The 24,097-nt window shown below is 44.7% G+C and overlaps 1 protein-coding gene across 3 annotated transcripts in view; it reads left to right on the top strand.

Annotated features, from left to right (window-relative positions):
• Positions 1-24,097, top strand: part of LOC137383783 (serine/threonine-protein kinase 38) — a 96,539-nt gene that overhangs the window by 28,500 nt on the left and 43,942 nt on the right. The gene's annotated exons all lie outside the window — the stretch shown is intronic.

Raw genomic sequence — 24,097 nt, 5'->3', positions numbered from 1 at the left:
TCCACCATATTCTTCGGCAGTGCATCCAGATCCTAAACACTTGGTGCGTAAAAACATTTTTTCTCATGTTGCCTTTGGTTCTTTTGCAATTCATGTTAAATTGGTGCTTCTGGTTCTCGACCCTTCTGCCAACGGGAGCAGTTTCTCCCTATCTACTCTGTCCAGACCCCTCTTGATTTTGAACACCTCTATGAAATCTCATCACAACCATCTCTTCTGTAAGGAAAAACCAAGCTTCTCCAATCTCTCCACAAAATTGAAGTCCCTCATCCCTGCACCTCTCATTCTTCTAAACTCTAATGGGTATAGGTCCAACCTGCTGAACCTTTCCTCATTAGGCAGCTCCTTCATCCCAGGATTCAACCTAGTTAACCTTCTCTGAAGGAGACCAAAACTGTACGCAGTACTCTTGGTGCACCCTCACCAACTCCCTGTCCAGTTGTAGCAACACTTCCCTACTTTTGTACTCCATCCCCCTTGCATTAAAGTCTAACGTTTCATTTGCCTTCCTAATTACTTGCTGCCAACTTTGAGATTCATGTACGAGGGCACTCGGGTCCCTCTGTTTTGCAGCATTCTGCAGTGTCTCTTCATTTAAATAATTGCTTTTCCATTCTTCCCACCAAAATGAGTAACCTCATATTTTGCCACATTATATTCCATCTGCCAAATTTTTGTCCACTCACTTAACCTATCTAGATCCCTTTGCAGATTCTTTGTATCCTCCTCACAACTTGCTTTCCTACCTATCTTTGTATCGTCAGTAACTTTGGCTACAACACACTCAGTCCCTTCATCCAAGTCATTATTTACAATCTATCTTAGTTGAGGCCCAGGCGTTGATCCCTATGGCACCCCACTAGTTACGGTTTGTCAATCTGAAAATGACCCATTTATTCCCACTCTGTTTCCTGTTGGCCAATCCTCTATCCATGCTAATATATTACCCTCAACACCAGTAACCTTTTATGTTGTACCTTATTGAATGCCTTTTGGAAATCCAAATACATTACATCTACTGGTTCCCCTTTATTCACCTTGCTTGTTACATCTTCAACGTACTATTTTCTTTTCACAAAAGCCATGTTGACTCTGCCTAATTACATTATGATTTTCTAAATGTTCTGCTACGACTCCCTTAATAATGGATCCCAGCATTTTCCCAATGAAAGATGTTAGGCTAACTGGCCTATAGTTTCCTGCTTTCTGTCTCCCTTCTTTCTTAAATAGGGGTGTTTTGCTTTTCCAATTCGCTGGGACCTTTCCAGAATCAAAGGAACTTTGGAAGGTTACAACCAATGCATCCGCTTTCTCTGCAGCCACTTCTTTAAGATCCTAGGATGCAGGCCGTCGGGTTCAGGGCACTTGTCAGCCTTTAGTGCCATTAGTTTTCCTAGTACTTTTCCTCTAGTGATTGTTTTCAGTTTCTCCCTCCCTTTTGCCCCTTGATTTTCTACTATTGGGGTTTTTTCTGTGTCTTCCATGAAGACAGATACAAAATACTTGTTCCAGGTCTATACCATTTCCTTGTTTTCCATTATTAATTCCGCAGTTTCATCCTCTTAGGGACCAACGTTTACTTTAGCTACTCTCCTTTTTATATACTTGTAGAAGCTCTTAGTGTCTGTCTTTATTTCTTGCTAGTTTACTTTCATCCTAATTTTCCCTCTCTTTTCGTAAATCCTCTGCTGGTTTCTAAAATTTCCCCAATCTTCTGGCCTACCACTAATCTTCGCAACCTTTTCTTTCAATTTGATACCATCCTTAACCTCATTAGTTAAACACTGATGGTGAATCCTTCTCGTAGAATCTTTTTCAATGGTATGTATATTTGTTGAGGATTATGAAATATCTCCTTAAATGCCTGCCACTGTTTCTCTACCATGTTACCTTTTTAACAGATTTTCCTTGTCCACTGTAGCCAACTCTGTCTTCATACCCTTGTAACTGCCTTTATTTAAGTTTAAGATAGTAGTTTCAGACAGAATTTTGGTGTCTCGGGAACGAGAGGTATGGTGAGCGGGCGGGTAAGCGGATTTGAATCCTAAGGTCAGCCATGATCGTTTTGAATGGCTGAGCAGGCTTGATGGACCATATGGTCTACTCCTGCTCCTACTACTTGTGTTCTTGTTGGATACATTTAAGACTGGGATAGATGCAAATTTATCGCCCTCAGTTTGAATGTGGAATTCTTCATGTTATGATCACTTATCTAGAGGATCCTTTGCTATGAGATCGTTCATTTAATCCTGTCTCATTACACATTAACAGGTCTAAAATAGCCTATTCCCTGGTTGGTTGCAGAACGTACTGTTTTAAGAAACTGTCCTGAATACCCTCTATGAACTCACCCTCCAGGTTACCTTTGCCAATTTGATTTGTCCAATCGATATGAAGATTAAAATTGCCCATGATTATTGCAGTACCTTTCTTACAAGCCCCCATTATTTCTTGATTTATACTCTGTCCTACAGTATAGCTACTATTGGGTACGAACATAAATTACTCCCACTAGTGATGACTTATCTTCACCCAGACTTATTCTAGATCTTGATCTTCCAAGCCAAGATCATTTCTCATTACTGCACTGATCGCATCCTTTTATTAACAAAGCTACCCCACCTCCTTTTTCTTTCTTCCTATCCTCCCCAAATGTCAAATATCCTTGAATGTTCAGTTCCTAGCCTTGGTCACTCTGGAATGACAGTAATGTCATACCCATTTATTTCTATCTGTGCTATGAAATTATCATCCATCTTGTTACAAATGCTGCATCCATTCAGATAAAGAGCCTTTAATTCTGTCTTTTTAGCAATAATTTGCCTTCAGTTCATTGAGGTTTAACTTTAGCTAACTATCTCTTATGTGGAACCTTATTGAATGCCTTCTGGCAGTTCACAAACTGCATCCATAGATATTCCCCTGTCTATTACTTTAGTTAATTCCTCAAAAAATTGATTAGGTGTGTTAGACATGACCTACGCTTTACAAATTCATGTTGACACTCAATCAGCTCAAATTTCTCTAAGTGCTCACTCTTTAATTATAGATTCCAATAACTTCCCACAACAGATGTTAGATTAATAGGTCTATAATTTCCTGGTTTCTCCCTTAAATAATGGAGTTAACCATTAGTCTTTGATTACTTTTTGTACCTGTGCACGAGACTGTAAAGGTTGGTGAAGCGTATCTGTGAAAGACACAAATATTGAGTTCAGCTCGCAAAGGGATGCAGTTGGGATTCTGGGTTGCACGATTGTGGAAATGGATAATGGGGCAGCTGTCACCGCCTAGCTCACTCACTAGAGAAACTGATGCTCCTGTATCTGTGGCAGGACTGAATTTAGAACTTCCCCCTCCCTGGTTGAATGTACTGAGGCCCCTTGTAGCATCAGCGGAGGTCAACTGACTCTGAACGCAAGCAGGGATCTTCCTGGCCAGCGTGGCTCATTTCCTGCTTCCCTGAGTGGTTAGGGATGTGACTGAGCACTGGAATTTAATAACCTGTCTCTTGAGTTAATTTTGAGTTCCAGGACCTGCCCAGCAGGGCGACTGGAATGCAGAGTATGTTGTGCCAATGTGACTAGTTTCCAGGGGCACTGACTCGTGCGCATCTGTTATTGCAGCCAGTTATCTTGCATTTGGCAGCTTGTGTGAAAATGCAACGAGCAGAACGGTGTGATTGTTAGAGCAGGGCACTCAATGTAGTCCTTCGTGGGGTTTAAAGTTCCAAAGTGTTATGGTCAGACTGCTTAAAGCTGATAGTGTGGCACTGTGGGATCAGTTATAAACTGCAGGGTACTGGCACTCCTTCCTCCCTCCTTGTGCTAGATTCAGAAGTTGTGTTAGGGCAGGTCTTTCAGGGCGATGCCAGGAAGCACTTTTTCACACAAAGGGTTGTGGAAATGTGGAATAAAAACAAATGCTGAAAATACTCAGCATGTCTGGCAGCATCTGTGGAGAGTTAACGTTTCAGGTCAGTGGCTCTACTTCAGAACTGGACAGTGGAAATGTGGAACACTCTTCCCCCTCAAAAAGCTGAGGCTAGGTCAATTGAAAATTTTGAAAAAGGGATTTATAGGTATTTATTTTTTTGTTAGCCTAAGGGTTATAGGACCAAGGCAGGTTAACGGAGTTACGGTACAGGTCAGATTTGATCTATTTAAATGACAGAGCAGGTTTGAGGTGCTGAAAGGAGTAGGAAAAGTCAGCCTATATTCCAATTAATGGAGCCACACAAGGGCTCCAGTTGTTCAGGTCCCCCTCTGTGGACACTACACAGTTTTGTGAAATCAGAAGTGATTGTCAGACTTGGGTGTCAGATTTTGTGTTGGGGTCTGCAAACAGTGACACTGCTTGGGAGACTTGTGTAGTGAAACATGCACAAGAACCCTGTCCTGCTCCTCCGTCCCCCAATATCAGTACACTCTCAGAAATCAAGAAATCCCCCGCTAACAACATCTGCACTCCCAAACAACCCCCCCCCCCCCCACATAGTACCAATGTCTGTACATTTCCAGACCCACCCCCCCACTGCCAATGTCTGTACATTCCCAGAGCCTCCCCCCGCCCCCCCCCCCCCCCACTGCCAATGTCTGTACATTCCCAGAGCCTCGCCCCGCCCCCCCCCCACTGCCAATGTCTGTACATTCCCAGAGTCTCCCTCCACTGCCAATGTTTGTACATTCCCAGAGCCTCCCCCCGCCCCCCCCCACCAATGTCTGTACATTCCCAGACCCCCCCACCCCACTGCCAATGTCTGTACATTCCCAGAGCCCCCCCCATCCCAACTGCCAATGTCTGTACATTCCCAGAGCCTCCTTTTCAATTTCTTAGATTTATAGAGACTTTTACGCATAGAAGGAGGCCATTCAGCCCATTAAATCCATGCTGGCTCTCCACAAAGCTATGCTGTCAGTCCTGCACCCCGATTTCCTTGGAATATTTGTCATTTAGTTACAAGGTGATGGTTGACAGTTAAACGCCCTGGCTACTGGATCAGGTATTCTGCAGCGAGTCGCTCACCTCCTCACTCCCCAAAGCCTCTATCATCTGCAAGACACAAGTTAGGAGTGTGATGGAATACACTCTACTGGCCTGGATGAGTGCAGCTCCAACAACACTCGGTAGCTCGACACCATCTGGGACAAAGCAGCCCGTTTGATTGACAGCCCATCCACCACTTTAAATGTTAACTCCCGCTCACCACTGCCGCACTGTGGTTGCAGTGGGTACCATCCACAAAGTCCATTCCAGTAACTTGCCAAGGCTCTTTTGACAGCACCTCCCAAACCTGTGATCTCTAGCACTTGGGGCAAGGGCAGCAGGCACATGGGAGCACCACCATGTACAAGTTCCCCTCCAAGTCTCTCTCACGCCAACCCAACTTGTACATAATCACCATTCCTTCATCATCTATGTATCATAATCCTAAAACTCCCTACCTAATAGCACTGTGGGGGGGCGGGGGGCAGCTTCATCACATAAACTGCAGTGGTTCAAGAAGAATGCACCAGGACCTTCTCAAGGGCCGCTAGAGATGAGTAATAAATACTGGCCTTGCTAGCAACGTCCACATCCTGTGAAAGAATTTTTTAAAAAAAAAGTGGAAGCACAGTCATTACTTGGTTTATTTACAGTTGGTGGCATGAGTGCCCCAGATACATCAGAACCACTGTCACTGGATATAAATAGCACTGTCACTATCCCACAGGGGGAAGAATTACTTCCTAATAACATCACTGTTTGAAATACCCACAGTGAGTAAATACATCAATCAAACACCCACGCAAAGCAGTTGAGTAAGTGCAAAGTGAAGTTTAGAACTCTCTGGTTGAAACTGCCTCCTAACTTGTTCATCAGTTTATTGTTCCTGAGCTGAGGTCACCAGTTAAATATGTCTCCAGTTCCTGTCCATTCTTGATCATGGGAAAAAAAATAGCAGCTGGGCCTACACAACATTCAGGGAGGTACCACGCACAAGTGAGTAGAGAAATAGAGGGATAAAGCAGATGAATGTGTGGCTGGAAAGATGATGCAGGAGGGAGGGCTTTAAATTGCTGGGACATTAGGACCACCTCTGGGGAAGATGGGACGTGTACAGGCCAGAAGGATTGCACTTAAACAGAGCCGGGACCAATTTCCTTGCTGGGCGATTTGCCAGTGCTTTTGGGGAGGCTTTAAACCAGGGTTGTCCAGCCTTTTCAGGTGGAAGGTCGCATTACGATTCTTGCTTGACCCTGGAGGCCAGTGAGCAAACTTTGGAAGATAAAGGCATTAAAAATTTATCTTACCAATAAAAACAACAACAAATGTGCATTTTTGTGAAGAAGCTTTCAATGAGAAGGCCAATTTATTGACTTACTTTCTCATCACTGTGAAAACTAATTTAGTGACATAGCTGGCGTCGTTTTTGCTTGCATAAGTAGTTAATCCCTGCCTGCACACTTGATGTAGTGATGCAGTCTTTTGGATAGATGTCCATCTTTCAGGAGAGACCTTGACCTCTCTTCCCCTCCTTTTGTGTGTTTGTGTGTCTCATTCCCTCTCTTCCCCCACACCCTTGCAACCCCTTTAGGACTAGGGGACACAGATTGAAAGTTTTATGCAAAAGATACAGGGGGAATATGAGGAATCACTTTTTTACGCAGCAGGTGGTCATGACCTGGAACATACTGCCCGCAAGGGTGGTGGAAGCGGAGACGATCAATGACATCGAGGAAGTTGGATGGCCACCTGAGAGAAATAGACTTGCAGGATCACAGGGATTGAGCTAGGGAGTGGGACTGACTGCATAGTTCAGTGGAGAGCCGGCATGGGCTCAATGGACAGAATGGCCTCCTTCTGTGCTGTAAGTGACTCTCTATTTCTCTCCCCCCCCCCCCCCCCCTGTCTGTGTGTGTCTCTCTCTCCCCTTCTCTGTCTCCCTTCTTCTTCCCCCCTGCCTCCTTCCCCCTCTCTCAGTCCCTCTCCACCTTCTCCTGTATCTCTCCCCCTGTCTCTCCAACCCCGTGTCTCCAGTGTTCCTCACTCTCTCTCCCCCGTCTCTGCTCTCCCCAGCCCGTTTCTCTGTTCCCCTCTCTCTGTTTTCCCCGCTGGAAAACCCCGAGTCTGTTGGAAAATGTCTGTTCCCAATGTCAGCAGCTGCTGGCCTGAAAATGACAGCGCAATGTTTTTTTTAAAAGAACTGATCAACCATCTGCTGAATGTCCACTCTTTTTTAAAAGGCTGCTCTGTAAGAAGACGACAAAGGGAAATTTCTGATCTCTAGTCACAGTAAGGATAAGGATCGGCCCCGGGAACAGTTTACATCCGCGGTACGGATGGAAACCTTTGGCGGGTTGTATGTTGGATAACTCTGCCTTAAACTAACTTGGCAGGGGTTTGGGCACCAGATGGTGGTAGTAGGAAGGAATACCATGGTGCACAGAATACTGGGGGAGACAGGTAGCACTGAATTAGGAAATACTAAGTTATTAGGTGAGTTCAGAGTAAGGGGCAAAGTAATAAAGTCTAAATTAGGTTTACTGTGCATGTATGTGAATGTGCGGAGTGTGGTAAATAAGGTTGGTGATCTGCAGGCACAGATAGCCATGTGCAAATATGTTGTAGTTATAATGGAGACCTGGTTCAAAGATGGGCAGGGCTAAGTCATAGTCATAGAGAGATACAGCACTGAAACAGGCCCTTCAGCCCACTGAGTCTGTGCCGACCAGCAACCACCCATTTATACCAATGCTACATTAATCCCATATTCCCTACCGCCTACCTACACTAGGGGCCATTTACAATGGCCAATTTACCTATCAACCTACAAGTCTTTGGCTATGGGAGGAAACCGGAGCACCCAGCAGAACCCCACGCTGTCACAGGGAGAACTTGCAAACTCCACACAGGCAGTACCCAGAACTGAACCCGAGTCGCTGGAGCTGTGAGGCTGCGGTGCTACTGTGCTGCAGGTATTAAATATTCCTGGGTTCAAGGTGCTCAGTAAAGATAAGGAGGGAAAGGAGGAGGGATGGCAGTATGATTAAGGAGAGCATTGCAGTGCTGGAGAGAGGATGTCCCAGAGGGGTCAAGGACAGAATCTATTTGGCTAGAGCTAAGAAACAAAAAAGGTGCAATTAGATTGCTCGGTGTAGTCTCTCGGCGACTAACTAGTTGATATAGAGGAACAAATTTGCAAGGAAATGACAGAGTGGTGCAAGAATTATAGAGTAGTTATAATATAGACTGGGATAGTACTGTAAAGGACAGCGGGGGGGCAAGTGTGTTCAGGAGAATTTTCTGCAGCGGTATGTTGCCAATTCAATGAGAAAGGAGGCATTGCTAGACGTGGTTCTTGGGAATGAGGTGAGCCAAGTGGATCAAGTGCCAATAGAGGAACATTTAGGACAGTGATCATTGTATCATAAGGTTTAGGTTGGCTATGGAAAAGGACAAGGAACAATCCAGAGTAAGAATAATTAATTGGGAGAAAGCCAACTTCAATGGGCTAAGAATGGATCTGACCCAGATATATTGGAATCAAAGGTTGGCCGGCAAAACTGTAACCTGATGAGAGAGAGTTTGGACACAGTCAAGGTATATTCCCAAGAAGGGGGAAGGTAGGGCAAGCAAATCCAGAGCTTCCTGGATGACAAGAGATAGAGATTAAAATTAAGAAAAAGTGTGTTTTTGACGTGTTAGGTGGATAATAAAACTGAGAAACAGGCTTATTCTAGAAGGTTCAGAGGGGAATTGAAAAAGCAAATAAGAGAAGCAAAGAGAGAATATGAGAAGAGACTGGCAGCTAACATAAAAGGGAATTCTATGGGCATATAAATAGTAAAAGGAGGGGTGGGCTGACTAGGGACCAAAAAGGGGATTTACACAAGAGGCAGGGGGCATGACTGAGCTATTAAATGAATGCTTTGCATCTGTTTTTACCAAGGAAGAAGGTGCTGCACAAGTCACCTTCTGATTAGGCCAATAATGTTACCACTAAACCATGACTGACAGTTCTAACAGGATCTGGAGTTGTGCAACTTTCTGCTCATAGGCAAGACCTCTGCGAGGCGAGTTCAGTGAGCTGGGTTTACTCCCAACCCCATTGAACACAAACTGCACAACACCCAGTAATAGCTTTGGATGCTGAACCAACACTGCAAGGAGTAAGCTGAGCAGCAGCTGATACCAGAGGGAGCTAAGTGTTAAAAGAAAAGCAAATTCAGTTTGTAGAGCAGGGTAGTATTCAGAATGGTGATTGTTAGAACTTTACATTTAACTTCCACTAAAGGAAGTGTGAGTGGAGATAGTGGAAGGGCTTGCCATAATCTTCCTATCTTCCCTAGATGTGGGGGAGGTGCCAGAAGATTGGAGAGTAGCAAATGTGATACCCTTACCCATTGTCTCGAGATAAGGAGGCCAAAAGGATTCAGAAAGGGTGTAAGGACATTCCTAGCAACTACAGGTCAGTTTAACATCAGTGGTGGGTAAGGCTTTAGAAACAATTATCAGGGGAAAAAATCAACAGAAACTTGGTGAGGTTTGAGTTAATTAGGGATAGCTAGCACGCATTTGTAAAAGGCAGATCATGCTTGACTAAATCTAATTGAATTTTTTGTTGTAGAGAAGGTTGATGAAGGGAATGTGCTGGATGTTGTCTATTTGGATTTTAAGAAAGTGTTTGATAAAGTACCACGTAAAAGGCTAATTAACAAAATTGAGACTCATAGAATAGGAAAGTCAGTGTCCAACTGAATAAAAAAAATTGGTTTAAGGACAGAAAACAAGTTGTGACAAATGGTTGTTTTTCAGAGTGGAGGCTGGTATACAGTGGTGGTCCCCAAGGTTCAGTGCTGGGACCACGGTGCAGAGTAAAATTTCAAAATTTGCTGATGATACCAAACTTGGAGGAGTGGTAAACAGTGAAGATGATACGAATCGCCTGCAAAAGGGCTACCTTCCATGACGCCGCTTCTGATATGACCTCCTTTTTCCTCAACCGAGGATTCCCCCCCCCCTCCCACTGTGGTTGACAGGGCCCTCAACCGTTTCCGGTCCATTTCCCACACCTCTACCCTCACCCCTTCCCCTCCCTCCCGGAACCGTGACAGGGTTCCCCTTGTCCTCACTTTCCACCCCATCAGCCTCCATATCCAAAGGATCATCCTCCGCCATTTCCGCCACCTCCGGCGTGATGCCACTACCAAACGCATCTTCCCCTACCTTCCCCTGTCAGCATTCCGAAGGGATCGTTCCCTCCGCGACACCCTGGTCCACTCCTCCATTACCCCCACCACCTCGTCCCCTTCCCATGGCATCTTCCCCTGCAATCGCAGGGGGTGTAATACCTGCCTATTTACCTCCTCTCTCCTCACTATCCCAGGCCCCAAACACTCCTTTCGGGTGTAGCAGCGATTTACTTGTACTACTTTCAATGTAGTATACTGTATTCGCTGCTCACAATGTGGTCTCCTCTCCACTGGGGAGACCAAACGCAGACTGGGTGACTGGCCGTTTTGCGGAACACCTCCGCTCAGTCCGCAAGCAGGACCCTGAGCTTCCGGTTGCTTGCCATTTCTACACTTCCCCCCGCCCCTCTCCTTGCTCTCATGCTCATATTCCTGTCCTGGGATTGCTGCAGTGTTCCAGTGAACATCAACGCAAGCTCGAGGAACAGCATCTCATTTACCGATTAGGCACATTACAGCCTGCCGGACTGAACGTTGAGTTCAATAATTTCAGAGCATGACGGGCCCCCCATTTTACTTTTATTTTTAGTTATTCTTTTTTTAAATATATATTTTTTTGTTTCGTTTTATTTCATAGTTTGTTCAGTTTGCTAACCCACTTTTTTAATATTTGTACTTGCGGCTGTTCAATTTTCAGTCCGTTAACAGCAGGGAGGTTCTGCTGAATCTTTATAAAGCTCTAGTTTGGACCCAACTAGAGTATTGTGTCCAGTTCTGGTCACCACACTTTAGGAAGAATGTGAGGGTCATCGAGAGAGTGCAGAGGAGATTTACCAGAGTGGTTCCAGGAATGAGGGATTTTTATTACAAGGTTAGGTTGGGAAAGCTGAGGTTGTTCTCCTGGGAGCGAAGGAGCTTGAGGGGAGATTTTATAGAGGTGTACAAGACTATGAAAAGGCTTAGATAAGGGAGACAAAGAAAAATTGTTCCCATGAACTGATGATACAAAGACTGAGGGACACAGATTAAAGGTTTTGGGAAAGAGGCAGGGGGTATGTGAAGAAGAACTTTCTAACGCAGCAAATGGTAATGACCTGGAACACACTGTCCAAGAGGGCGGTGGAAGCAGAAACAATTAATGATTCCAAAAGGAAATTGGATGGGCACTTGATGGAAATAAACTTGCAGGGTTTCGGGAATTGAGCAGTGGAGTGAGACTGACTGGTTTACTCTGTGGACTAGATGGTGCGAATGGTACACTTCTGTGCCATAAATGATTGACTATAAAATGAGTACTCTGACTCTGGGACTGACTCCAAACAACACCACGGTATTGTCTGAGACTTCTTATTAGTCATGGGATGTGGGCATCACTAGCAAGGCCAGCATTTGTTGCCCTTCCTTATTCATTGAGAAGGTGGTAGTGAGCCGCTGCCTTGAACTACTGCAGTCCATATGGTGAAGGTTGTGTAGCGTTTTGATACAACTGAGAGGCTTGCTTGGCCTATTAAGAGAGCAGTTAAGAGTCAGCTACATTGCTGTGGGGCTGAAGTCCCATGCAGGCCAGACCCGGTAAGGATGGCAGATTTCCTTCCCGAAAGGAGATTAGTGAATTAGATAGGTTTTTACAACAATCCAGCAATTTCATGGTCACCATTACTGAGACTAGCTTTTTATTTCAAATTTATCGCATTAGATTTTAAATTCCACAGCTGCTGTGATGGGATTTACATTTGTGTCTCTGGAGTGTTAGTCCAGGCCTCTGGATTGCTACTCCTGTAACATAACCACTATGCTACCATACCTGCTTTAATCCTGTTCATAGTGCAGTCTTTCAGTTGCCTGTTCCTAGTGATGATCTACCAGGGTGCTGAGGGTTGGAGAGAAAGCGAGCCAACAAGTTACACGATTCATGTAATTAAACTGATTCAACTGATATTTAAGTCTCCCTGAGCAGTGTTCTGACAGTTTTCCCTCGTTCATCTCTTGGAGATCCTTGAAAAGAGTTTCAAAATAATTTCAATGTCGTTGGTGTGACTCCTGTCTTTGGCAATAGTTTGGGCAGTCTCAATCCAGGGCAGTGCTCATAGATCATGGCACCAAGCACAATCTCCATCTCTTTCACCACCCATTTGCAATAGGAGGCAAAAGGATAATTTTGATCTCCTTGATGTAGTTGGGGTGCACTTGATTGGTTCGGTGCAGACGGAGCTTTACTCTGGATCTAACCTGTGTTGTACGTGTCCTGGGTGTGTTTGATGGGACAGTGTAGAGGAAACTTTACTGTATCACACCCTGGGAGTTGCCTGGTGCTGACCCTGTGTACATTATTAATGTTCCATTCCCAGTGCGAACTTTCCAATTTGGATGAAAACAAAGTTCACAATTTATTTTAAGAAAAGAGGAATTTAAACTGAATAAAACTGTACAATATGTGCACGAATCCAGCCTGCAGGTGAGCCTAAGGGGTAACCATGCCCCCATTTGGATGGCTTACACCTTATGGATTCATGTTTCTGAAGGTTAGCAACACTTTATTTTCTACCAAGATTCTACCTCTTGTCAGAAATCTATCAGACTATCTTATCTTGCTCCTTCATTAAGTACTTAGGAATCCCTGGGCAGAGACTAGCTGGATCCAAGCCTTTTACTGGCAGTAAGCCAGAGTACTATTTGAGACAATAGCACAGAGCCCAGACAGAACCTGCTGCACTGGAACATTCTCCTTTTGCTTCCTGATTGCTTTGTGGCATTTCTGTGTTCATGGAGTAAAGGCTGCCCGGAGGATTCCTGGACTGATGCCTGTCTGTCACTTGCTAATAATTGTCAGTGCTCTCGTTGCCCTCCTGGATTTTCTTGTTCCACATTCCTGTTTATAAACAGCTGGCTGTTGCCAGAACTGAAGCTGCCCATTGGGTTTATTGTTGATGTACCTGAAAAGTAATGTTGGTGTGTTGCCTGACAGTTGACTTGTCTCTGCAACCTTTCCAATCCCGCACATTTCTGTGTTTGTGCTTTCTGTCACAGAGTACTGGTTTTAATAAAAGCTTGGCTATAGAGCTCAATGGTGGCTCGTAGACTGTTTTGCGGGAACAGATGGAATGGGCCGAGCTGGCTGACTAGATTGGCTGCCTGCTGTCCTTGTGTGTTCTCATTTAGATTGTGTGTTTATACAGTTTGCAGCATGATCTGAGATGTCCTACATAACCACAGAAGCTTGCGTGTCTACAGTGCCTTTCACAACCTGTGGATGTTTCAAAGCACTTTACAGAGAATTAAGTATTTTTGAATTCTAATCACTAGTAGGGAACATGGCAGCCAATTTGTGCATCACAAGCTCACACAAACAGCAGTGAGGTAATGACCAGATAATTTGTTGTATTGATGTTGTTTGAAGGATAAATATTGGCCAGGGCGCTGGGGGCGAACTCCATTGTTCTTCAAAATAATGCCTTATGTCCACCTGAGATGGCAGACGGGGCCTCAATTTAACATCTCATCCAAATGACAACTCCACTACCAGTGTAGCACTCCCTCAGTACTGCTTAGTAGTGTCAGCTTAGATTTTTTTGTTCATCACTGGAGTGCGAATTGAACCCACAACCTTCTGACTTCAATGCAAGAGTACTACCAACTGAGCCACAGCTGACACTATAGAGCATTTAACATAAAATATCTCAAGGCTATTCAGAGGAGAGTTACCAGATAAAATTTGACATCGAGCCACATAGATATTAGAACAGATGATCAATGTCTTGGTTCAGGATGAGAATTTTAAGAGTTGTTGCAGGACTGGGAGTCAGAGTAGGTGATCAAGCACAGGAGTGATGGGTAAACTGGACTTGGTGTGAGTTAGGATTCAGGCAGCAGAGTTATGGATGAGCTCAAGTTTGTAGAGGGTGGTAGGTGTTAATCTGCATGGAGTGCAGACTGAGGAGGAGATTGGGTTGTGCAGGGAGTTGGATTTCCAGGCCTAGCTGGAGAGCGAGCATACAAACAGGATTAGGCTATTTAGTCTTTTGAACTGGTTCCACCATTCAATGAGATCATGGATGATCTGTGGCCTAACTCCATATGTATGGAGGTGCTAGGTTGAGGGCTGAGGTGCACATGGTTGGGTATTTTGAAACTTTGGAAGCGCAAAGATATTTGAGTGTCCATGAGCGCAGATTACTAAAAGATGGTGCACAGGTACTCAAAAATGTAATAGAATCTTGGGATAGTTACAGCAGAGAAGAAGGTTTTAAAAAAAAATTTCATGGGATGTGGGCGTCACTGGCAAAGCCAGCATTTGTTGCCCATCCCTAATTGCCCTTGATAACTGAATGGCTTCCTAGGCTATTTTAGATGGCAGTTAAGAGTCAACCACGTTGTTGTGGGTCTGGAGTCGCATGTAGGCCAGACCAGGTAAGGACAGCAGATTTCCTTCCCTAAAGGTTATTAGTGAACCAGCTGGCTTTTTAATGACAATCAATTGTAGTTTCATGGCACCATTACTGAGACTAGCTTTTAATTCCAGATTTTTGTTGATTGAATTTAAATTCCACCAGCTGGCGTGGCGAGATTTGAACCCATGTTCCCAGGGCATTACCCCAGGCCTCTGGATCACTAGTCCAGTGACATTACCACTTTGCCATTGTCTTCCCCCATCAGGTCTGTGCCAGCTCTCTGCAAGAGCAATTTAGCTAGTCCCGCTCCCCTTGCCCTTTCTCAGTAGTCTTGCAATTCAACCTCCCCCCACCACCACTTCAGCTGCTTATCCAATTCCCTTTTGAAAGCCACGATTGAATTTGCCTCCACCACCCACCCACCCGGGGAGTGCATTCCAGATCATAACTATTCACTATGTACAGAGAGTTCTCCCTCCCGTTGCTTTTGATTCTTTTGCCATTCACCTTAACTCTGTGTCCTCTGGCTCTCAGTCCTTCTGCCAATGGCACAGTTTCTTCCTATCTACTCTGTCTAGACCCCTCATGATTTTGAGCACCTCTACAAATCTCCTTTCAACCATCTCTTAATGAGAACAATCCCAGCTTCTCCAATCAATCCACGTAACTGAAGTTCCTCATCCCTGGAACCATTCTAGTAAATCTTTAATTACTAGCTTTTTAAAATAAATTTTCTAAATTTTTAAAAGTTTTTTCAGAAATTTCAGCTTCTACCTTCACTCCATTTGAATGTCCAAATCTTTATCTTTATGTAAAATGTAAAAAAAAAAAATTGACCTTTAGCTTAAGGGGGCTGGAATACAAATGTGAGAGTGCATCAGTTGTACTGAGCCTTGTCCAGACCCCATCTGGACTATTACATTCAGTTTTGGGCATGGCACTTTAGAAAGTGTGTACTGGCCTTGGAGGGGGTCAGCACAGATTCACCAGAATGATACCAGGGCTAAAATGGTTAAATTAGGAGAACAGGCTGCATAAGTTTGGTTTGTTTTCCATTGAAGGTTGAGGGGTGATCTAATCAAAGTGTTTAAATTGAGGGTTTGATAGGGTAGCTCAAGAGAAACAGATTCCTCTGGTGGGTGACTCAAGAGGGCGTAATCTTAAAATTAGAGCCAGGCTGTTCAGGGTGAAATCGGAAAGCATTTTCTCACATAAACTGTACTGTCAGTGAAGTTGAGGTTTGTTTTAATCACAGCTATTTTATTGCTTGGGCCAAACATTCCATTGCCTCAGAATTCCCAACATTTATGGCAACACTTTCATTGACCAGTTTCCCCCTCAGTATGAGCCTCGCCTGCGTGAGAAGTTTCTTTAAACTGCAAGGTGATTGGATAAAATCTTTTTCAGTGGATTGTGATTTGGAGAGACAAGAGGTTTTTGCATAATCTTTCTCCAATTAGAGAGGAGAAAATCAGATGTGGCAAATTAGGAAGGAGGGCATTGATTCATGGACTGAATGTGATGACATAGTCACAGATGCAGAATGTTATAAACACCTATTCTACAGCATTTCTAAAACTAAATAGTTTAATTTCTTCAGCCTGTCAACTGCTGTGCATGGAGTGTTACAGATTTGCAGCGTGAAAAGCGTTTGAAATAAAGTGTTGCCGAGGAGGAATGACAGCAGAGCCTCCAGACAATGAAGCTGTTGAAACGCCATCGTCAGGCCTGCAACCCTCACCGCTTCTTCCAGTTTCATTGCAGCCACTGATTCTCACTATATACTCTTATAAAAGCCATCATTTGCAAGCCCTCATCAAGAATAGAATCATTGAATTTTGCAGCACAAGAGGAGGCCATTCAGCCCTTCGTGCCTCTGCAGTTTTCTGAAAGCTATCCATTTAAACCTATTCCCCTGCCCCTACCCCATACCCTAATATTTTTCTTTTCAATTTATTCACCCACTACCATTTTAATAGCTAATATGCCATCTACTCTCACTACTGTTTCTGCTTTGGTATTCCATGCCCTAACTACCCTCTGCATTAAAAAGAAAGTTCTGACCCCCCTCCTTTTATTCTTTTGATGATGGTGTTTAATTTGTTTTTTCTAGGTACTCTCTGACAAATGAAAAAAGTTCTTCCTCACTGACATCAAGCCCTTCATAATTTTGAATACCTATCCCCTTGCGGCCTCTGTTGTAGCGAAAAAAGGTCCAGTTTTTCTAGGTTCTTGTGACTAAAGCCTCTTCTCCCTCTCCATGGCCTTGACATTCTTCTTCAAGTAAGGAGCCCAAAACTAGACACATAATTGGCATTGAGGCCTAACCAGCGATTGTGCAACCTTTGTACTCTCTAAAACAAAAGATCCCTTTTTATGCTTCAGTAATTCGGGGAACATTTAAATGCTGCAGCCCTGTTGTATATGAACAGAACAGGTGTTCTCCAGGTATACCGCACATCCTGGGAGAGTGCACCAGCTATCTGAACGCAGTTAGGGGTTGAGCGGAAGGTGTGACTGTGTGAATATGATGAGGTTTATAAATTTGTGTAGATTTCTGTTCGGACTGAGACCAGTAGGACTGCTGGGATGTTGACACTTTGCCCCATCTGTTGGATGTTGGCCCATGGCGCAGAGGGCAAGACTTGCAGCAAAGTGAACCTGCAGATCTCCAGTCATCAGCCTCCTCACACTATGGTGCTCAGTAACTGCTTGAAGCTATCTCTTTTCCCCCCCCACAACCCCCCCAGCTCCCCAGTTGCATTAGCAATCACCATGCGGACAGATGCGTTCTCCTGAATTTGGGGTGCAACCATTTTCAGTTGGTTGGGACATTTTGCTGCTTCAGTTTGAGAAACTGATTCTGCCACTCATATTGGTTATTAAAATAGTGCCTGGTTTAAAAAGTACTTGGCAGTATGGGGTACGTGTCATGCACTGCCTATTAATGAGAGTGCTGGGCCATTCCTACCCTGCTCTGCCCAGTTAAATGAGGGACTTGAGCTATAGTCACGCTGTTGAGTGATTGTTTACATCCAGTGCACCAGTACAGGTTTTGTGTCTTGTCCCACCATGTACTGCAGGCTGCTTTCAAAGTAATTGAGATACTTGGCATCGCCTCCCGATATTCAATCTGTTTCATCTTGTTCCATTATAAATGTCGAGTGATTAGCTCTCTGCACTCCTCCTTGAAGGTGGTGAATCTCACTATGGCTATTGTTCCACACGCTGCCCTGTGAATGTTCATGTGCCAACCCACACAGTATCAGCCAGAATATCTGACTTGAAGAGCTAACTGAGAAGGGAAGCTGAATAGTTGGTCAACAATGCAAGTTTGAATCCAATGGGGAGAGGAAACACAGACTCTCCTCACGCTACATCCATCCAAACTCAGTCATTGGGCAGTGATTGGGAATGGGAACCCTGGTTGAATTCCCATTTCTCCACTGCCTGCCTGCACTTCACAAACCTGGGCATTGAGTCCAATTATTGCACCCCACCTGGCCTATTGGCTGGGATCAGCTAATGCGCTACAGTCCAGGGATCAAACTGGGAACCTTTCCAGTGTCCCTGGCTACTTTCATACTGGTAACGGACAGGTGATGGGCAAAGTGGCTGGCATTCTTCTTATAGAGTGGGTAGTGTTAACATGAGTGAGTGAAAGCTTGCCTTGAGGTTTGAGAGTTTCACTATTTCACCCTGGCAGCACAGTGAGGAAACAAAGACACTGTGCTTGCAACCCCCCCGCCTCACTGGCAGGGCGTCCGCAACCACCCCCCGCCTCACTGGCAGGGCACCTCTACCTGTGTTACTCGCCCTCTGCAGCTGTAAATAAACCAAAGAATGACTGTGCTTCCACCATTGAGAATAGGGCAGAGGTTTTTCTTGTGAACAAAACAGGAACAGCTGCTGTGATGGTCAGGACGTGATTTGCTAATTGCCGCAAGCAGTTACTTTCATGTTGAATCGGTCTTGTCATTTTAATCACTGAGGGATTGTCGGTGGCGAATATAACACTGACTTGTTCACTCTACAGTACCCAGTTGTCAGCATTGAACATTCTGTGCGAACGATCTGTGGCACTAGTTAAAAGGCAGTGAATTTGGCTTCCTGCAAATTAATTTCACATGAGATCATCTTTGAAACCCTCATCCATGCTTTTGTTACTTCCAAACTTGACTATTCCAATGCTCTCCTGGCTGGCCTTTCATCTTCCACCTTCCAAAAACTTGAACACATTCAAAGTTCTGCTGGCCATATCGTGACCCACACCAGACCCTGTTCATCCACTGCGCTGCCATTTATTGGCTTCTGGTCCACCAATGCCTTGATTTTAAAATGACCATCCTTGTTGTCAAATTCCTCCATGTCCTTGCCTCCCTTTATCTATGTAACCTCTCCAGTCCTACAAAGCTTCAAGAACTCTATGTTCCCCTCTGGCTTTGGAGTGTTTTACTATTTTAAAGACACTATATACATGAGGTCCTTGGAATAGTTGCAGCTGATGAGAGTCAGATTCCATCATTTTTGACGAAATGTGAACTCTGGGCCTGTGGATACAATGATAGAACAATGTGTGGATTTCTGCTGGATGGGATGCTGAGCTAAGTAGACCAGGGTGAACCCAGGGCCCCTCTCTGTCCTGTACTCCTAGCTGATCTCAGCTAGCATGGCAGCATGGTGTTCTACAATTTGTCTCAGCACCACTGGACAAAGGAAGGGAAGAATGTGCCGGTATTCCTGCTCCTATTTGCAATCCAGTGTTGGAGTTTGTGGTAAGCTGCTCCATAACTGCAAAATGTCTCAAAACCTTCATGCAATGAGTTACTTTTGAAGTGCAGTGATGGTCAGTAGGCAAACACAGTTAAGCAGGTGAATTAGTGGAAGATTGCCTGTTTGCAGCAACAACCACAAGCTGTCTTCAGCTCTGGGCTTGGGTGAAGGCAGGATGTGGCCAAGACACTTGGAGATCTTGTTTCAAACAGCAGCATTCAATCCTCAACATCATGAACCACTAGATCATGCAGTCGGGAACTTGATTTAACATCTCATCTGAAGGATGGGTGAAGACAGGTCTTGATTGACTCAGATAACCGCCCCTTTCCCATATCCCAATCGGCCATCTAACTGAAGCGTTCTCGAGTTATATTTGGGCAGTGGGCTGACGTACTGGAGTAGGAGCAAAAGGTGCAATGTAATTTTATGTTTTACCTCTTGACTGGATGCAGATCTTTGTGATTATGCCTCTGTGAAGTGCTGTGGAGCATTTTACTATGCTAAAGGCGCTATATAAATGAAGCCTTTGAAATAGTTGCAGTCTTTGAGTGAGGAGAGTCTGATCCCATTTGGGAAAATACCTTTTTATCCCCCCCACAATCAAAGTTTTGTATTGAATTTATTGGGCTCTTCATCCTAAAAAGATGTGACTGGGCATAAAGCATTGCTTTGTATATGGTTGGTTGGGATCCTGCCATCTATGAAAGATGATGGACACGCAGCAACCAATCCATTTAGGTGGGGGGTCTTCTCTTGGTGCACCTTTGATGGCTGTGAAGGCCAGTCCTTGAGAGACAGATTCTGCCACAAGTGCCGCACATGAAGCTGCCAAGTGACGCTGTGAGTTGTTGTTTTTGACGTTGGCATCTGTTGCCAAGCTGCTGTAGACACTGATCATGGTGGCAGTGCACACCAGTCCACGGGATGTGTCGCCATTTCCCTCTTTCTCCAGCAAGTGACTCCCAGGTGTGATAGCCGTCATTTAAGACCTTCATGTCATGATTGCAAGCATCCTTGAAGCGGAGCTTCCAGTGTCCCACTGGTCGTCTGGCCCCGGCTACCTCACCACACAGAAGATGTTTGGGTATGCGACCATCTTCCATCCTGTGGCGCAGTGGTTAGCACCGCAACCTCACAGCTCCAGGGACCCGGGTTCAATTCTGTGTACTGCCTGTGTGGAGTTTGCAAGTTCTCCCTGTGTCTGTATGGGTTTTCTCCGGGTGCTCCGGTTTCCTCCCACAAGCCAAAAGACTTGCAGGTTGGTAGGTAAATTGGCCATTATAAATTGTCACTAGTATAGGTAGGTGGTAGGGAAATATAGGGACAGGTGGGGATGTGGTAGGAATATGGGATTAGTGTAGGATTAGTATAAATGGGTGGTTGATGGTTGGCACAGACTCGGTGGGCCGAAGGGCCTGTTTCAGTGCTGTATCACTAAAAACTAAACTAAACACTGAAGCCACCTCTGTTTAATTAGTGCCAACGTACTTGGGAGCTCTGCCTTTGAGAGGACTGCTGCATTAATAGCCATAATACGCCACAGACAGCAAAGATGGAAATTATTGAGTTGAGACTGGAAAAGCAGCAGGGCGTGAGAGAGCTTCCTCCACATGGTAATTTTTATAGTCCCATAGGTTTGGACCACACCTTAGGGGCAGTTGTTTACCACTTTTCGCCTTCTATGAGTACAGTTGAGGAATTAATTGACACTTTCTTTATCTATTGTCTTTGCAGCTCAGTAATCCTTGTTTCCATGGTGACCAGTCCTTCCTTTGTATCAGCCATGAGGTGTGACTCAGCTTGTCTGCAGCCAATTTATTTTTTTCATTGTGTACAAAACTTGCTTCAAAGTTAGAATGTATATTTCTGTATTTTTACTGCAAGGGCTAGCAGCACGAGTGGAACTGAACTTTTAAATATGAGTTGGCACCTTCAGGAGAAGTGGGGAGATGGTTGGTATGTTGTGTCACTCAGTCTGTTGTCGCTGCGAACCAGGTGTCTTCCAATTCTTCCGTTGCCTAGGCCCCAAGCTCTGTAATTCCCTCTCTAAACCTCATCTCTCTCTCCTTTTAAAATGCTCCTTAAAACCTACATCTTTGATCAAGCTTTTGGTCACCTGTCCTAATTTTGTCTGATTGCGCTCCTGTGAAGCACCTTAGGATGTTTTACTAAGTGCAAGTTGTCGTCTCCTTCCCCAGTAAAGTGTTGAGTAGGGAGCAGCATTGTGGTTTATCATTTAGTTTCCTGCTTGAGCAACATTTTCAGCGGTGTGAATGTCAGTTAAACACTGCCCATGATTACTTTGTTGAGGCAGATTGCAGTGTGGAGCTGGGATTCTGGTGGGCTGGTACAGTGCCACTGTAAATGATCCTAATCTCTGCTCCACACACTGCCCTAGTTTGTGACGTCCTTGGCAAGCAGCCCAGTCAGTTTGGTAGTCGACAAGGATGTAAATGTGAAATTGAAGCAGTAACTTCCTGGTCCTGTTAATTGTCTGTATTTATGGGAACGGTGCAGTGAAGGTTCACTGGAGCGATACTGGGAATGAGAGGCTATAGTAACGCAAAATGGAGATAAGAATTGGGACAATTGCAGCAGAGACGGTTATGGAGAGAATCCAAGAGCTTCAAAGTTGAGAGGTTTTGCAAGTTTATATATTTCCTGCTGTTTGGTGAGCCATTAAACAAGGGAATTATCCCTCAAAGAATGAAAAGGGAAATTGGCAGAATGGAACGCTTTTCCTCAGGGCTGTCGAGACTGCACAATTGGTTAACAAGGAATTGGCTACATATTTGAAAAGGAGGGGCATAGAAGGACTGGGAAATATGATTAGACTTGCAAGCTGCAGCTGAGGATTCAGCACAGCCAGGAAAGACTGACTGGCTTCCATCTGTGCTGCGGTATTAGGTGCATGATTCTCAAGTAGTTAGTCAGTGATCTTTGAGCATGTTCTCCCCGTTTTGGTCAATCTGTGGGATCAGTTGCAGGGAAGTCCAGAGCTTTCTTACACCCCAGAATCGGGGTTGGGGCACCCTGACCAGATCGGTACTGTAACTGGCAGAATATCCCCATGAGATCGATATTGTAACAGAGAAGGACCCTCCTGATTAATACTGTAACGGAGGGTCCCCACAGAATCAGTACTGAGTATTTGGTGGGGGGGGGGGGGGGTGTGGGTGGTGAAGGGGTGCATGGAGGCTGGGTGGGGGGTGTCTGGGAAGGTCCCCACGGAATATGTTTTGTATCAGTGATGCCAGGTGAACTGTGCTAGAACCCTCTTGTTGCCAACTGAGGGGGTGGATCAAGATAAAACTCATCATTCTTGAATGAATTGAGCTTTCTCTGCTCATTGATAGAGGGAAGTGCTGCTTGTGCTATTGGCACAGGGGACCCTGGTCTGAGCTGATGCAATTTGCTGTGCCTCCTGCTGCTCTTGCACCATTAATTCCATAGGTAACTTGAAAGTAACCTTGTTTTCTTTTTAGAAAAAGCACCTGAATGAAAGACTTGCATTTATTTAATGCCTTTGATGACTTCAATGTCACAAAGTGCTTTAGAGCCAATGAAGTATTTTTTTTGAAGTGTAGTCACTGTTGTACTGTAGGAAATGTAGCGAATTTACTCACATCAAGCTCCCACAAACAACAATGTCATAAAGACCAGATAATCTTTTTCCTGATTAGATTGAGAGATAAATATTGGCCAGGACAAGGGGGAGAACTCCCCTGCTGCTGTTCAAAATAATGCCTGGGATCTTTTGCATCCACCTGACGGAGCGCACAGGGCCTCGGTTTGACGTCTCATCCAAAAGACAGCATCTCTGAGAGCAGTACTCCCACAGAGTGTCAGCTTAGATTTTTGAACCCTGTCTCTGGAATGGGGCTTGAACCCACAACCTTCTGACTCAGTTGCGCGTGTGCTGCTGTTACGACCAAGTGAGAAAGGGCTCTAGGGTTCTCTGTCAGCCTTCACCTGCTCTTAACGCAACAAGCTTTTATTTAAAATACACTTTTTTTTTTTAGCTCCCCCTTCGTGAATCCTTGTTCACTGCTTTCCAATTATAAGGCAAAGAAACCAGCCAGACAGGTTTTCTTAAGTTTAAAGAAAGAAGGTTGAAATTTATTAAACTTAAACTCTAATTTGGTTAATGCCTACGGATCAGCGTCACGCCCACAGTAGCATGCATATGCGATACATGCAGGTAGAAACAGAAAAGGGCAGAAGAATAAAGTGGAAAGTTTGAGGCAATATCTGAAGATGGTTTTGGTTACTGTTCTTCAAGCTTGCTGTAGAGTCCTTGATTGTAGGTAGGTCTTGCTTTTCGTTGGGCCCCAGTATTATTCTTAAACCTTGTTCGATGTAGGATACTTTTCTTTCTTGAGGTTCCTGTGTCCTCAGTGGGTCCAGAGGCTTGTGAGAAAGAGATGGGAGCAGACAGGAGAGGCTGTGGCGAGCCAGCAAGGAGAGGTCTTTACAGTCCAGGAGCAAACAATCTCTTTCCTCCCAGACTGTCTGTACAATTCAAAAAAAACTCACGACGTCCAGCTGGTTAGTCATGTGACTAACTGGTTTGACCACATCTCTGTGCATTCAGCCATTTTAGCAGTTATCCTGGAATGTGAGCTTCCTCACCGTCTGGTGATCAAAGTCCGTTGTGGGTTGAATGTGTAAGGGAATAGTCCTTTGTCTCCACAAGCACTGTTTGTTAGTATGTATATGTTTTTTCCAGCCACAGCTGATCTGTTTAACAAGTCTAAT

This window comes from Heterodontus francisci, chromosome 25 (genome assembly GCF_036365525.1).
Source record: "Heterodontus francisci isolate sHetFra1 chromosome 25, sHetFra1.hap1, whole genome shotgun sequence".
Taxonomy (NCBI): Eukaryota; Metazoa; Chordata; class Chondrichthyes; order Heterodontiformes; family Heterodontidae; genus Heterodontus; species Heterodontus francisci.
The sequence above is the reverse complement of the archived record's forward strand: the minus strand, read 5'-3'. Positions and strand labels throughout refer to the sequence as shown.